The sequence below is a fragment of the Saccostrea echinata genome, unplaced genomic scaffold (assembly GCF_033153115.1).
Source record: "Saccostrea echinata isolate AGI-Se365-2 ecotype Australia unplaced genomic scaffold, CSIRO_AGI_Sech_v1 ptg000056l, whole genome shotgun sequence".
NCBI classification, from domain to species: domain Eukaryota; kingdom Metazoa; phylum Mollusca; class Bivalvia; order Ostreida; family Ostreidae; genus Saccostrea; species Saccostrea echinata.
The window spans coordinates 16675268-16692725 of NW_026889805.1; the positions used below are offsets into that span (position 1 = coordinate 16675268).

At 33.5% G+C, this 17458-nt stretch overlaps 1 protein-coding gene across 1 annotated transcript in view; it reads left to right on the forward strand.

Annotated features, from left to right (window-relative positions):
• Positions 1-17458, forward strand: part of LOC133173054 (uncharacterized) — a 47804-nt gene that overhangs the window by 12816 nt on the left and 17530 nt on the right. The window lies entirely within an intron of this gene.

A 17458-nucleotide genomic window follows, 5' to 3' on the forward strand; every position in this document is an offset into this window, starting at 1 on the left:
TTGCCTTTTCCGACAAATATCCATGAGGTACCTGCAATTGATGAGAAAATTCTGAACAGTCGTTTGACTCGCAATATTTGCGTTATGCTACAACGAGCAAACCATAGGAAAATTACAGTGGGAAAACTTCCTAAAAAATAAATGAAAATTTAAGTCAATATTTGTGTGTTTTGTTGTTGCTTTACTGTGACTTTTGGGAATTTAAGAAAATGATTGCAAATAAACACTTGCCAGAATTATCTCCCTTTTTCGCGAAATATCTATTGTCTGTTTAACTTACCTGTAAAACCAAGATGAGCGAACAAGGCAGGCAACATGCCTATGGTGTAACAAATATGAAGGTAAAAAATTAAATTTCAATAAATAAAATTTTCTTTTTATATTTATCATGCAATATGAAAGCGACATCGTGTCGCACAAACGAAAATTGACATAATTTTTGCATGACCCGTGCAGATTTTGTTCAAATCCTGAAAGTATTACGTTTTAGAAAATTACAGGTTTCGGAACCTAACCCATCTACTTTTATGGAGATAAAAAAATTTGTATGACCTAACACGAAAATTTTGCTTTGTTTCTTCCTCCTTACTGCACGCGTGCGCAATAAAGTTGAAGTTGCCATGCTCTGAAAAACAAAAAAAAAGGAATGTCGGTAGACCAAAAATTTTGATACACTCTTTTAAAAGATTATTAGAACATATTTCTCAACTTTGCATGCTCCGATTGAATGTTGTTTACAATTTTACGCTAAAAATAAGTGGTGTGACCTTGACATTTACGATACAGCTATGTTTAAAGAAACACGATTTTGACTCATTGTGTAACTTTAAGGCACACTTTATGTAAAATCTCCACAATTTGCAAAAAATCTCACGAAGATTGAAATGATTCGTCTATGGAATAGCATACTCACACCAAAGAGGGCAAAAAGGATTATTTTCTCATAGCACAAACATGATTTAAATGCCATGTCTTGTCAGTTGTGTAGCGTAGTGGTTAGCGTGTTAGTCTCAAAGGAAAATGATACTCTGGATTATTATTGCTAGGAGTTTGAACCCCAAGAATACTACATTATTTTTTTTAAATAATAGAATAATTTTTGCTGAGAAAATTTTCCGCAGAAAAGTTTTTCATAAATTTCAGTAAGAACTTCAAATATTAAATTCACAAATTGAATGTAATTTTAATATATATCTGAAGCTGTAGGCATTCTGAAAGTATGAGGCAACAATTGAAGAAAACATAATGAACATACACATACAGACTTTATTTATCAGATACTGCTCCATACAGTTGGTTATAATATAGAGGGAAAACAGCATTTTCGCCGGTTGACCATGATTGACTCCGGAATTATAACTCTTGTAATTCTGAACGTCGTCTATTAATTAAAAAAACCTTTATTCTGAACGCTTGTAATTGTGAACGTCGTCTATTAATATAAAAACTTTTTATTTTGAAAACTGTAGGAGGTGACATCCAAAAATAATCAATGTACCATATTAGCATATTTCATGTATTTTGCATAGAAAGTTCAATCAAAGATCAGAATCCACGTATCATCCACATCTCTGATACAATTGATCTAAAAAAAAAAAAGTCTTATCTTGAAAACTGTCGGAGGGATTATCCGGACAAATGAGGTACCGTATCTGCAATATTTTGCAAAAAAAATAAATAAATGACAACAGTGTAGGTTCAACAGCTGGTATTTTCTCATAAAATATCAAAATTTAAATCCAAGTAGTATCCACAAGTCATATATACGAACAATTGACTGCTAAATAAAAAAGTTCTTATTTTGAAAGATATAGGAGGCGTTATTCGGACAAATGGGATACCCAATGTGCAATATTTTTTGAAACAAGAGACCAAGGGCCTTAACGGTCACCTGAGTATAATACAAGAATTTAGAGGATCCACAGAGTATAAAATGAACTGAAAGGTGAAGCTTTGTTGCCCAAAAGCAAGAAAAATAGGGTGATCAGGATCAACAAAATAATTAGTCTAGTGTTCATTAACAGTTCATAAATTAGGTTCTAATCTGTTCCCCATTTATCACTATCACCACTCAGTCATAACAAACTAACAGTGCTTCGATCTGTACTACTTGAATTCCTTGTTGAAATCTCTTACATTGGACTCTTTTGGTCTTTGATGAACATTGAATAAGACAAGTTATTTTTGTCTCATTTTTATTTATCTATTACTTACAAGTCTACCTGATCATTAAAACTATGAAAGTACTTTTTGTATTATACGATAAAAAATCTTGCATAATTCTCTTATTCTATTAACCTTTCAAGTACATTATTTACAGTGACTAATTATCAAAAGTAAATGGCAAAGGGGAATAACTCCTCTCAGTAGCATACAAATTAATAGAGCCCTGGCCAGGACCAGAACACTTGACAAAATGGTCCAGATGTTCAAAATTCTTTATTAAACTTTTACTCTATTTGACTCTGATATGCCCAGGTACAGAGAAGATTTTCAAAGAAATAATGCATTTTTTTTTTTACTACAGATTCACTATATTATCAACAGCCCCCCCCCCCCCTCCGTCATGCAATTCACTACTCTGGAAGAAGCAATCATGTTCATTATAACTATACACTTAGCTTCTTTGTTTTTAACCAGAAGCAGAAAAGAATATTTTCAAAGAAATTTTGCTTTTTCACTAAATAATCAATAGAGCCCCCCCCCCCTTTTTTTTCACCAGAACCCTTGACCCTGAGGCCATGAGATTCACAATTTTGGAAGAGGAAATCTTGAGTATCATAACAATGTACTTAGTTTGTTTAAATAATACACAGGGGCAGAGAAGAAGATTTTCAAAGAATTAATGCATTTTCACTATATAATCAATAGAGCCCCCCCCCCCCCACCCTAACACCAGAACCCCTGACCCTGGGCCATTGAAATTCACAATTTTGGAATAGGGAATCTTGCTCATCATAACTATGTACTTGGTTTGTTTAAATAATACACAGGGGCAGAGAAGAAGAATGCATTTTCACCTAATCAATAGAGCCCTGCCCTAACACTAGAACCCCTGACCCTGGGGCCATCAATTTCACAATTTTGGAAGAAGCACTCTTGCTCATCAGAACTATGTACTTAGTTAATTTAATACCCAGGAGCAGAGAAGAATATTTTCAAAGAATTAATGCATTTTCACTATATAATCAATAGAGCCCCGCCCTAACACCAGAACCCCTGACCCTGGGGCCATGAAATTCACAATTTTAGAAGAGGCACTCTTGCCAATTATCACTATGTACTTAGTTTATTTGATACCCAGGAGCAGAGAAGAAGATTTTCAAAGAATTAATGCATTTTCACTATATAATCAATAGAGCCCCCCCCTTTTCACCAGAACCCTTGACCCTTGGGCCATGAAAATCACAAATTTGGAAGAGGCACTCTTGTTCATCATAACTATATACTTGGTTAGTTTATTTAATATCCTGGAACAGAGAAGAATATTTTCAAAGAATTAATGCATTTTCACTATATAATCAGTAGAGCCCTCCCTCCTTTTCACCAGAACCCTTGACGCTGGGGCCATGAAAATCACAATTTTGGAAGAGGAAATCTTGTGTATCTTAACAATGTACTTAGTTTGATTAGATAATACACAGGGGCAGAGAAGATTTTCAAAGAATTAATGCATTTTTACTATATAATCAATAGAGCCCCGCCCTAACACCAGAACCCCTGACCCTGGGGCCATGAAATTCACAATTTTGGAAGAGGCACTCTTGCTCATCATAACTATGTACTTAGTTACTTTATTTAATACCCAGGAGCAGAGAAGAAGATTTTCAAAGAATTAATGTATTTTCACTATATAATCAATAGAGCCCAGCCCTAACACCAGAACCCCTGACCTTGGGGCCATGATATTCACAATTTTGGAAGAGGCACTCTTGCTTCATAACTACAGTGTATGTACTTACTTGGTTTATTTGATACCCAGGAGCAGAGAAGAAATTTTCAAAAAAATAATGCACTTTCACTATATGATCTATATAGCCCCGCCCTAGCACCAGAACTCCTGACCCTGGGACCATGATTTTCAACATTTAGGTAGAGGGCTCAATGCTTATTACAATCATGCCAACAGTTTGACTGCTTGATGTCCAGGACTAAAGAAGAAGATTTTTAAAGATTGCATTAATTTTGGTGGTTTTAGCCCCACCCCTCACGCCCCAGGGGGGCAGGGACCATAAAATTCATAATTGTTGTTCCCCTTTATCCATATATGCTTTATGCCAAATTTGGTTGAAATTGGTTAAGAGGTTTCAGAAAAGAAGCTGAAAATGTTCAAATGTTAACACACGACGAAGGACGAAAACGGATAGCAATAAGTCACCTGAGTGACTCAGGTGACCTAAAAATGACTTAACTCAATAGCTGGCATTTTTTCGCATAAATTATATATAAAAAATAAGAATCAAATTATTATGCACATTTTGGACATAGGTACAATCAATCTGCAAAATAAGAATTTCCCATCTTGAAAACTAGAGGAGTTATCCGAAAAAATGAGGTACCCTGTATGCAATATTCTGCAAAAAAGGACTAATTTCACCAGTTGGTATTTTCAGCTCTACTGGTCATAGACCAGAAGAGCTTATGCGATAGTAAGGTATCCGTCGTCCGTCCGTCTGTCTGTCTGTCTGTCTGTAAACAATTTTTCAAAACGCTACTCCTCCTACAGTTTTGATCTGTTTTCAATATAACTTGGCACACAAGTAGACTATACTAAGATACATAATTCTGTGTATCGTTTTTTGATTTCAATGAACGGTGTTGCCATGGTTACTAAAAAATAGAAATTTCTTTGAAATACTTTCAAAACGCTACTCCTCCTACAGTTTTGGTCTGATTTTACAATAACTTGACACACAAGTAGACTACACTGAGATACATAATTGTCATTATTGCTTTTTGATTTTGTTGAATGATGTTGCCATGGTTACTTAAATCGAAATTTATGTAAAATTATTTCAAAAGGCTACTCCTCCTACATTTTTATTCTGATTGCAATAAATCTTGCCACAAAAACAGACTAAACCAAGGATCATTATTAGCTCTGCTGGTCAGAGACCAGAAGAGCTTATGCGATAGTAAGGTGTCCGTCCCTCTGTCTGTCCATCCGTCTGTAAACAATTTTTCAAAACACTACTCCTCCTGCAGTTTTGGTCTGATTTCAATATAACTTGGCACACAAATAGACTATACTAGGATACATGATTCTGTGTATCGGTTTTTGATTTCAATAAACGGTGTTGTCATGGTTACTATAAATAGAAATTTCTGTGAAAAACTTTCAAAATGCTACTCCTCCTACAGTTTTGATCTGATTTTACAATAACTTGACACACAAGTAGACTACACTGAGATACATAATTGTCATTATTGCTTTTTGATTTTGTTGAATGATGTTGCCATGGTTACTTAAATCGAAATTTATGTAAAATTATTTCAAAAGGCTACTCCTCCTACATTTTTATTCTGATTGCAATAAATCTTGCCACAAAAACAGACTAAACCAAGGATCATTATTAGCTCTGCTGGTCAGAGACCAGAAGAGCTTATGCGATAGTAAGGTGTCCGTCCCTCTGTCTGTCCATCCGTCTGTAAACAATTTTTCAAAACACTACTCCTCCTGCAGTTTTGGTCTGATTTCAATATAACTTGGCACACAAATAGACTATACTAGGATACATAATTCTGTGTATCGTTTTTTGATTTCAATGAACGGTGTTGCCATGGTTACTAAAAAATAGAAATTTCTTTGAAATACTTTCAAAACGCTACTCCTCCTACAGTTTTGGTCTGATTTTACAATAACTTGACACACAAGTAGACTACACTGAGATACATAATTGTCATTATTGCTTTTTGATTTTGTTGAATGATGTTGCCATGGTTACTTAAATCGAAATTTATGTAAAATTATTTCAAAAGGCTACTCCTCCTACATTTTTATTCTGCTTGCAATAAATCTTGCCACAAAAACAGACTAAACCAAGGATCATTATTAGCTCTGCTGGTCAGAGACCAGAAGAGCTTATGCGATAGTAAGGTGTCCGTCCCTCTGTCTGTCCATCCGTCTGTAAACAATTTTTCAAAACACTACTCCTCCTGCAGTTTTGGTCTGATTTCAATATAACTTGGCACACAAATAGACTATACTAGGATACATAATTCTGTGTATCGTTTTTTGATTTCAATGAACGGTGTTGCCATGGTTACTAAAAAATAGAAATTTCTTTGAAATACTTTCAAAACGCTACTCCTCCTACAGTTTTGGTCTGATTTTACAATAACTTGACACACAAGTAGACTACACTGAGATACATAATTGTCATTATTGCTTTTTGATTTTGTTGAATGATGTTGCCATGGTTACTTAAATCGAAATTTATGTAAAATTATTTCAAAAGGCTACTCCTCCTACATTTTTATTCTTATTGCAATAAATCTTGCCACAAAAACAGACTAAACCAAGGATCATTATTAGCTCTGCTGGTCAGAGACCAGAAGAGCTTATGCGATAGTAAGGTGTCCGTCCCTCTGTCTGTACATCCGTCTGTAAACAATTTTTCAAAACACTACTCCTCCTGCAGTTTTGGTCTGATTTCAATATAACTTGGCACACAAATAGACTATACTAGGATACATGATTCTGTGTATCGGTTTTTGATTTCAATAAACGGTGTTGTCATGGTTACTATAAATAGAAATTTCTGTGAAAAACTTTCAAAATGCTACTCCTCCTACAGTTTTGATCTGATTTCAATATTAATTGGCACACAAGTAGACAATACTAAGATACATAATTCTGTATATCGGTTTTTGATTTCAATGAACGGTGATGCCATGGTTACTATGAATAGAAATTTCTGTGAAAAACTTTCAAAACGCTACTCCTCCTACAGTTTTGATCTGATTTCAATATAACTTGGCATAAGTAGAATACACTAAGGTACATAATTCTGTATATCAGTTTTTGATTTCAATGAACGGTGTTGCCATGGTTACTAAAAATAGAAATTCTGTGAAAAACTTTCAAAACGCTACTCCTCCTACAGTTTTGATCTGATTTCAATATTAATTGGCACACAAGTAGACTATACTAAGATACATAATTCTGTATATTGGTTTTTGATTTCAGTGAACGGTGATGCCATGGTTACTATGAATAGAAATTTCTGTGAAAAACTTTCAAAACGCTACTCCTCCTATAGTTTTGATCTGATTTCAATATAACTTGGCACAAAAATAGACTATACTAAGATACATAATTCTGTGTATCGGTTTTTGATTTAAATGAATGGTGCTGCCATGGTTACTGAAAATAGGAATTTCTGTGAAAAACTTTCAAAACGCTACTCCTCCTACAGTTTTGGTCCAATTTCAGTATAACTTGGCAAACAAGTAGACAACACTAAGATACATAATTCTTTTTACGGATTTTAGATTTCGATGATTTTTGTTGCCATAGTTACTAAAAATAGAAATTTCCTTGAAATACCTTCAAAATACTACTCCTCCTACAGTTTTGGTCTGATTTTAGTATAACTTGGCACACAAGTAGACTACACTAAGATACATAATTCTCTATACCAGGCCATCATTAAAAATATCTTTGTTTCCCCTAACCCGACCCAAAAATCTCAAGTTGGGTCGGTAGGTAGGTAAATTTATTTTTTTTTCTGACAGCAGGTTTGGGGATACATTCTGAAAAATGGAGTAATATCTTTATAAATAAGAAAGAACAAAAGAAACCAATTTTAAACCTAATATCATACAAATGAAGCAACATGTATGGTAAATTAATTCACAAATATTATTCATTTGAACTTGTAAAATATCTCAGGCCAGCGTAAATTTATTGAAATCGAATATTTACAAAAAACACAAGATTCGCAAATACTGAACCATCGGACATTCGAGTACATTTTTCAAACCTACTATCATCTTCGAGTACTTACACAGACAAAATGTCAAGGGCCTCGCGTGGCACAGTAATTCTAGTGTTTCGTTTTGGAGTCACGACGTAATTCGGGAGCTAATTCTAAGTCACAGGTCCCAACGTGGGACTTGCAGACCGGTCAGTGGAATAAGACCATAAAACACGTAGGTCCAGTGTACATGTAGATGGCACGTAAAAGATCCCTTACTGATGCTTAATGATCAAAGGCCATAACTGCCGAGTAAAAGTCTAAATTAGGAGCCTTCCACCGGCCCAACAAATTTTAAAGGTATTTTAAAGCAAAGAAACAACCTGTTTTCAAGGGCCTAACTAACGCAAAATAAACTGGCCGTCTCAGGAAGCCGTACCATAAGCAAATTTTAAAGATTTCAACACTATTTGGAAATAGTGTACATGTACATGTATAAACAATATATAATTCAACCAAACCATATCTAAAATGATTAAAGTTTCATATATCTAATTTTATAGTCACGGAGGCAATACCCCATAATTAAAGGAATAAAAAAACGACATCTGAATTATATTTATCAAATGAAGTAATCATACAAAGACATATTTACAACTCCTATGGTCCTATGTAGTAAATATAGGATCTTACATGAACTGTTTATTAGATCGAAACGAATCAAATGCAGTGAAATTTACTGATATGTATTCACAAGGAGCGCCCCTCATCTACTCATGAGCCAGGCTTTGCAATGCTTACTACGTACGTTAATTTTTTAAATACCATCTTAACACTCCTTAGTCATGGTACATTAATTCACGAGATGTCTCAAGAGTGTAGAATTCTAGTAAGTAAAAGACATAATAAGATTGATACGTCACCATTGTTTTATAACACGAACTAACCCTCTGTGGCCACATGTCGGCACCAAATGAGAGTAAAACAAAAGCCGCCGTTCTGATAAAAAACGGATTTTGATGAAATTGTGTTTTATAAATTTGATAAACAATAAAAAAATATTCAAATAATCTTATTAAAAAAACTTTTCAGTCGGCACGATTTAAGTGGGTCGGTCGCGTTAGGGGAAACAAAGGTATTTTTTATTTTGGCCCCAGTTGTTGATTTTGATGAACAGTGTTGCCGTGGTTACTTAAAATAGAAATTTTCTTGAAATACTTTCAGAACGCTACTCCTCCTACAGTTTTAGTCTGATTGCAATAAATCTTGCCACAAAAAGAGACTAAACCAAGGATCATTATTCTATGTATTGCTGTTGCAAAGTTTGAAGTCCAAGTGCTACTTTTATCTTCCTTTATAAGTACAACCAGTAGAGCTACAGTCTCGTCAGAGACTTCTGGTTCTCCTAAATTATCAAAATTCAAAATCCAATCAGTATGCACAACTGTGACATATATACACAATTAATCTGCAGAATTAAAATATTCTTATCTTGAACACTGTAGAAGTTTGCCATTTTCATCATCTCAATAACCGGATTTTTCCTACCGAAAATCCGGTTAAATAGGTACGAATTTCAAATTTAGATTATATGCTTTGATAGTAAAAGCAATAGGTCAGTTACTACTCAGGGTAAATATAATACCAAGCTGGATCTCTATCAGACCTCTTTATCATTAGTACCAAATTTGATGTCTGTCAAGCAAAGAGTTCCCAAGATATTGAGTGGTTAATATATTCCTATATCCAGTTTGACCTTGTGACCTCATATGAAATAGGGGTCATCTACTCCATGAGGGGAACCAGTGTACCGTCCAAGTTTGAGGTCTGTTAAGCAAAGGGTCCTCAAGATATTGATCGGTCAACATCTTCCAAGTTTGACCCTTTGACCTCGTGACATCATAATCTACAAAGGTCATCTACTCCTAAAGGGAACAAATGTACTAAGCTGAATGTCAAGTAAATTGGTTCACAAGATATTGAAGGAACAATATTTTCCTATGTCAAGTTTGATCTTTGACCTTTTGATCTCAAAATTAATAGGGATCATCTACTATTCATGGCGTGCCAGTATACCAAGTTTTATTTCTGTCGAGCAAAGAGTTATCCAGATATTGAGCGTTAATATATTTCTATGTCCAATTTGTCCTTGTTACCTGAATATCTAAAATTGCAACGTACTTCTCAATGGGAACAAGTGGACACAGTTTGACGTCTTTAAAGCTATATATGGCGTATATACCGGTATCTGAGCTAAAAAATAACTCCATGTTTCTTTAACCCCATGTTTCTTTACACTGTGTCTGATATTTAAATGGGGAGTCGGTAAATAAATCAGTTATTGTTTTAAATTTCTAATATCTATGAAACGCGATTGATTTAAATTGTGTAATTTAAAGGAAAGTCCTATTTTTATATAAAGCACAGGCACTTGGGGTATGGACCCCCCCTTTTCCATTTTTTTTTCTTTTTAAATCGGGGGTAGAGTCACCTTTTTCCTATTTTTGTATTCTAGTATGCACTGTATGTTATCAATAATGTAACTCTTTTGTCTCTGTAAGCTGTTTTTAAATATATCGTTTTTCGCCTGATTATTTATCGAAAGAATAAGAAAACATGGAATATGCATACATCAATAAATTCGTTATACATTCTTCTTCCTTTTCATATTTCCATTTAATTTTTATGTGCCCCCGATTTGTAAATATTTCGATTAAATCACCTGCATCTAGGGTAAATTTTGTTGATGTGCACCAGCTGGGACGGAAATGCCCGGTATTTTCGGGTATCATCATTACTTGTAATGTCATTCGGAACATTAAATGCGAGAAGGAATAAATCCCGAATTTTCTCTTCATATAACATGTAACGGTAAGTTCTGTGAATAACAAGATAACTTTAACTAGCAAATTCTAATGGATGAAGATTAACTTTTAACAGACGACCTAGACAACCAAATTTCATAATATTGTTATTGCAAAGCCTGGAATTTTTTTAATGCAGAACATTGATAAAGTTAGAGTTACCGTTATTGCACTTCCTTCCCAGCTGGTGCACATCAACAAAATTTACCCTAGATGCGGGTGATTTAATCGAAATAGTTATAAATCGGGGGCACATAAAAATTAAATGGAAATATGAAAAGGAAGAAGAATGTATAACGAATTTATTGATGTATGCATATTCCATGTTTTCTTATTCTTTCGATAAATAATCAGGGGAAGTTTAAGCGAGGTGAGGCAGACGATGAGAAAAGAGTTGCAAGCCTTCTCTCCTTCTATGCATCAGTCGAAAACGATATATTTAAAAACAGCTTATAGAGACAAAAGAGTTTCATTATTGATAACATACAGTGCATATTAGAATACAAAAATAGGAAAAAGGTGACTAGGTCCCAGATTTAAAAAGAAAAAAAAATGGAAAAAAGGGGGAAAGGGGGGTCCATACCCCAAGTGCCTGTGATATAAAGTAATAAAAGAAATAGAAAGATCTTTCTAAATTTTAGTTAGTCTGAACTTATCAAAAATACGCCATATATAACTTTAAAGCAGAGTTCTCAAAATATTGATCGGGCAATATCTTCCTACACTGTATGATCAGTTTGATCCTTGACCTTGTGACATCAAAATCATTAGGGGTCTACTTCTTATGGCGAACCAATGAACCAAGTTTGATGTATGTCAAATAAATGGTTCTCGATGTAATGAAGGGACAATATCTTCCTATGTCTAGGGTAAGTGACCTCAAAATCAATAGGGGTCATCAATCAAGGGGCACCAGTGTACAAAGTTTGATGACTGTCGAGCAAAATATTCTCAAGATATTGTGCGGTGCGGACAACACTTGAACCACCGGCATATTCCGACCGACAGTTGCAAAGAACCCCCCCCCCACATTTTTAAAGGAGGGGGTTAAATACCTTAAGGAGGAATTCTTGTCTGGTTTCTCACTTCATGAAATACTCAAAGTATATTTGTTTACAGGTCTTTTATATTTAGATATTTAGGGTTTTTAAGGTGATATTTTTCTTTCTTTTTCATAATTGTACACTATGAAATAGTAATGGTAAACTGACTTTAAAATCTAGCAGGGACTATATTTTTGGCGGAATGGCGGCGTATGAAAATATCTCATTTTCTGCTTCTAAAAATTACTACAGAACAATGAATTTAAAAGATATTTTTAAACAATCAAAGGCTTAAGGAAATTTTTGTAGTGGCTGAAATTAATAATAATGGACTAAAGTTTTAAAATATATCAAATGAATATGATTTTCTAGACAAATGGAATTCTATAGCCTTTGAAAGCTAAGGATTCTAAGAAAAGATTTGAGTAAAAATTCAGTAAAAAATGTTTTTCTCTGTTATTAAACGGTCAAAACTTTCGGTTTATGTATCACTTTGTACCTTTACATGACTATTCTACCATATGTGAAAATAATAAAATTTTAAATATACAAAATATTAAAACAACTAATATTCCCTAAAAAATTAAGAAAAATAGTGGAAATTCGGGTTACTCAATATCTATTTAGTTTAACGGGTTATCTCAATTTAATATTATCATTTGGTAGACCTTTTGTTGTCTCAACTTTTTATGTTAAAAGAAAAAGATTAAATCTTTTAAAATAATAATAAGCATTACATGATTGGCAACAATATTTTTTTTATTCTTAATGACAAGGAAAATATGACCTTGACCTCTTAATTAAACGATCAAATAAATGTAATTTATGTCATCACTTAGTGACATTGTCTTCAATCTGTGAAAATTTTATTAATTGTTAAATATGATAAACACGAGAAGAATGCCTCCTTAAACGAAAGCACGAAACCATCCCCTTTTTAATAAGTACTTTAAGATATTATGATAAGTTAAACGAATCCGCACTGACATGATTATGACTATTTTTGGTCTTACAGTGTAGGACAGCAATGATTACAATTAATATATACACTGTATACGTATAATGATGAAATGCCTTTCCCGTAACATTTTGATAAACATCATCAAAGACCAGGAGCGAGATAAAGTGATAGATATTTTTTATATTTTTTTTTTATTTTGCAGCACTATCGCCCTTTGTATTGCCAGAGATCGCAAAATGACTTGGAATTCAACTATTTCACCTTGTTCAGTGAAATGATAGTACTTGTTAGAATATTCGAAATTTTTGAGTGATCAATGTTCATATTGTGATTTGGTTGTAAGCAGGAGAGGAAGTCTGAAAAAAAAGTAAATAAATAAAAATTGTCAATAAACTTTTGAATATATTCAAATGCAAGTTCCATTGCTTTTGCTTCGGTTGTAAAAGTTGTTGTTTCATTCGGAAGTCGTGTTGAGAACATTATTTTTAAGTTATTTTTAAAACACTGCAGCTACTTTATTTTATCTGTATAAATCTCAATTTTAGACTGTTTAGACTTCAATTTTGGCTAATTTCTGTTTGAAAAGAAGGGAATTCGTTTCTAGCTTTTTAAATTCGGTTAAGGATATTTATTAATTTCCATGGCGGTATTTCAGAATGAGTTGTGGGTTTTACATTATCCAACGGTTGATTGGAATCTTTAATATAACTTAAAAGAAATAAAATGAGGTTTCAGTGCTCATTATTTTTTAAAGTAGTTCTCTCCGATTATAATCACATCTGCCATTGTTCTGCCCATGCGCGAATCACGTGATCCAGGCGGTCACGTGACATGCTCCGTGGCTTCTGTTCACAGAAGCTAAAAGATTTTTCCGAGTCTTATATTTCTTACCATGAAAGTTATTTTTTATAACAAAAACGGTCCGTCTGTCAGAAATGGCCAAATCTCGGCAATAGGATGGGTGGACAAGGACATCCCTTCCCAGAATTAGCATGGTGGTCATCAAAACCCGAGTCCTCTGTCTCGGAAGCGTCGTTTATCCAATGTGGATAAAGTATGGACGACTTTTTTTTTAATATCTCATATCTTTAAAGTCTAAAGTAAACGATATTTTAGGGATTTAATAATTATATTATTGTTAAGATATTCAACTATTTTTCTAATTGTAACTTGGCGATCTGTCATAACAAATTGCTCAACTAAGGACACATCTTTTCCCCAGCTTGCTTTCGCTGGGCAACGGAACAAACATCATATTTAACCATCTCCTTGCCTTTACTAAAACAATCAATCCAATTAATGATTGAACTTCTGGTAAGTCTTTTGTCTTTATAAACCTTGTACAAATTATCATATTCTACTGGAAAGGAATTTCCAAGATATACGTTAAACTTTACAGCCGTTCGTTGCTCGAGTACGACTGAGTCAACCATTTTTTGTCACAAGTCACCTACATATTGACGTCATTTTCCCATTGTGACGTCACAAACACGGAGCAAAGCATTAAATAACACCTGCTATTAATAGAATATGTGTATGACTATATGTGTGCTAAATGAATCTGATCTGAACTGTGGTTTTGTAAATATAGAGATATAGTTCGCGAACTTTTTGATCACCCCTCGTAAATCTTAAACCAATTGATTTTATTCATGTTTCTTTAAATCATGTAAATCTTCATGCTGCAAATGAAAAACACAGCCATTGCCACTTCACAGGGACAATTTTTTCAGTCTCAAATAAACTGACCTGTGATGATTTTTGTCTATTGACATCACAGATTGAAGATTCACGTAAATTAAACAAATCTGAGGAAACATTTTGTAATTCATTATTCTTTATACTTCTTTTTACATGCTTGCTGTGGAATATTCTGGGGCAATCACATTCAGACTGACCATTGAAACCTTTTTTGCAGTTTAGGAAGTAGAGAAAAAGGAACTTCATAGAGTTTTTTTTTACTGACTTCTTTGCTAAAAGGGAAGGTCTATATTTTTCAGAGGTGGGATTTCCATATTTATATAACAATGGATTATATTTGTTCTCATTTTCAGGTTATGTGTCTGGGATAAAAGCAATCTTTTTCAAAGGTGCTTGCTTGGCAGTCTAAGGGGGCTTGCAAAATGACTTGCCACAATTCTAACCCAAAATAGGAAGTGTCTAATAAAACACTGAGAGGATAAAAAGTCATGCAACTGCTTTTTATTTTTCAGCTGCTGCTGAGTTGTGCTACCAACTTTTAGAGTTGGGTCTAGTTTTAATTTATTGGAACTGATGGTGGCATATTTCTGCCCTCTACATGCAAGACAAATTATGCAAGATAATTAATATGTCGACTTGCGACTTATTTATGTCAACATGCAAGATAATTATGTAGACATGTAATTTATTTATGTCAACATGTAAGATAATTATGTTAACATGCGAGATATGTATTTTAACATGCAACTTATTATCTTGCATGTTGACATAAATACCTTGCATGTTAAAATGTAACTCGCATGCTGACATAAATAAGTCGCCTGTTAACATAAAAAAGTTGCATGTTAATATAATTATTTTGAATGTTGAAATAAATAAGTCGCATGTCTACATAATTATGCTGCATGATAACATAAATAAGTCGCTTGTCAACATAATCCTGTTGCAGCTTGCTTGTATGATGTCGTATACTTGCGTTAGTAAGTAATTTTACCAACATTAAAATTAGATTCCAAAAAAAGATTGGTAACTTTCATGTCAACATAATTATTTTGCATGTTGACATAATAATCTTGCATGTTGACATACTTTTCTTGCATGTTAACATAATTTATCTTGCATGTAGGGGGCAGAAATATGCCACCTGACCATATTTCCTACATTTATATCTTCTGGTGTTCTTTTCATTTCAGGCGATTAATAACTCCATTGAGTATATCTGAACAGGTTCAATTTTATCTTTACTTTCATTTTCAAGATTTTCTTCACTATCTGATAAATTTCTACATGTAATATCTGACACAATTGACAGACTTCCGAGTTTGGTTTCAATATGAAGTTGGTTGTCTCGTAAGACCTACAGATTGAAACCCTAACTTAAGAATTTTCAGTGTCTATAATACCTGCCACCCGCTTGTCAACCTCAGCCTCTGTACATGTGATACTTGCAGAGCGATCCCCAGTAAGTCTGCGATATGCATCACGAAGGAAGACTGTCTTACTATGTACTGAGTATAGATCTACCAAATAAGGATAAAAACTAAGGTGCATTGCTCTGGTATACTGATCTATGAATTAAGGCTGTATGAAGAAATTGGTTCATGAAAAAAAAAAAAACATATCGATCAAAAATTGCATCAATTTTTTTTATTGAACTTTAAACTTTTGTCGTGCTTTAATTTATAGATAGATAGATAGATTATATATATATATATATAGACTTACCTTGATTTTGGACCAGGTAACACTGGCCTGGGTGACAGAATATCCTCTATGATAGTTCCCGATACATTGGGTTATGTTCTTGTCCTTTGCTATCTTAAATAATTGCAGTTTTTCTTTGATTTTGAAGCAAACTCCTGTAAAACTTTTTGCACACACTCGGTATTTTTATTTCATCTCTATTCATATATGACTTTCCGCTTAATAAAAGTTTGCTGCAATAATGTAATACTCTTCTGTGGGGGTACAACTCCAGGGGTGCAAATGCGGGAGTGATTCACTACCACCCTTTTTTGGCTCAAAGTGACTATTTTATTATGATTCCGTATCTTAACTTAAAAATGTAGTTAGGCAAGACATAAATTAATCCAAAATTTTAATGAATACTCCATATATCGCTTATATTTTTCGTGTTTGTCAACATCACCACTTGAATTATCCGCCATGTTTACCGACTCTGATCAAACGAGAATTCGAGAGCATGGGAGCGGATCTTGTGAATAAATATATAGGAATCCCTTATCTAATTACGCTATAAACGAAAAAATTCCAATCGAATGTATTTACTTACAGATATTTGAATGACTTGTCTCTTTTTTATGTACATAAAATACGATTTTTTTAATTGTGAATTTCAGCGATGTTCCTTTTTTATTTTAATCAGTAGGTCTATATTTAGACAGACATAGAAAAACACACATTACACAAAAAATTTATATCTTATATCAGTTTTTTTTTTTTTTTTTTTTTTTTATCACTTTGAGAAAAAGTGACATCGCAGGATTAATGATGGAAGTTGAAAACGATGTGTCTCATAGGTAGATAACAGTGCCCATAGTGATATAATCCTCATGTTTAAGGTTAAGATTTTAAACCAGAAGAAAAAAAAGAATCCTTAAATGTTCTTTTAATTCAGTTCTAACTAGCCATACTAGTTAAAAGTTTATTTACCATGTTTACTTTTTAATTTTATTGAATAATCGAATAGTAATGATATATCTTGATTAAATACTGCTTTTTCGATGATAAATAATTGATTTCTTGATCATATCAATCAACATAAGCCAAAGAAAAAGAATACCCCCTCTTGAAATTCATGTAAAAGCAATTATGCTAATTTGCGAGTTAACAATTGCCCTTTTATATAGTAATTTTCGAACAATTTAGCCATTACGTAACTAACATCAAATGTTTTTCTCTGTCTTCGACAAACCAAAAGATCTAAAAGAAACTACACATTTATGACGT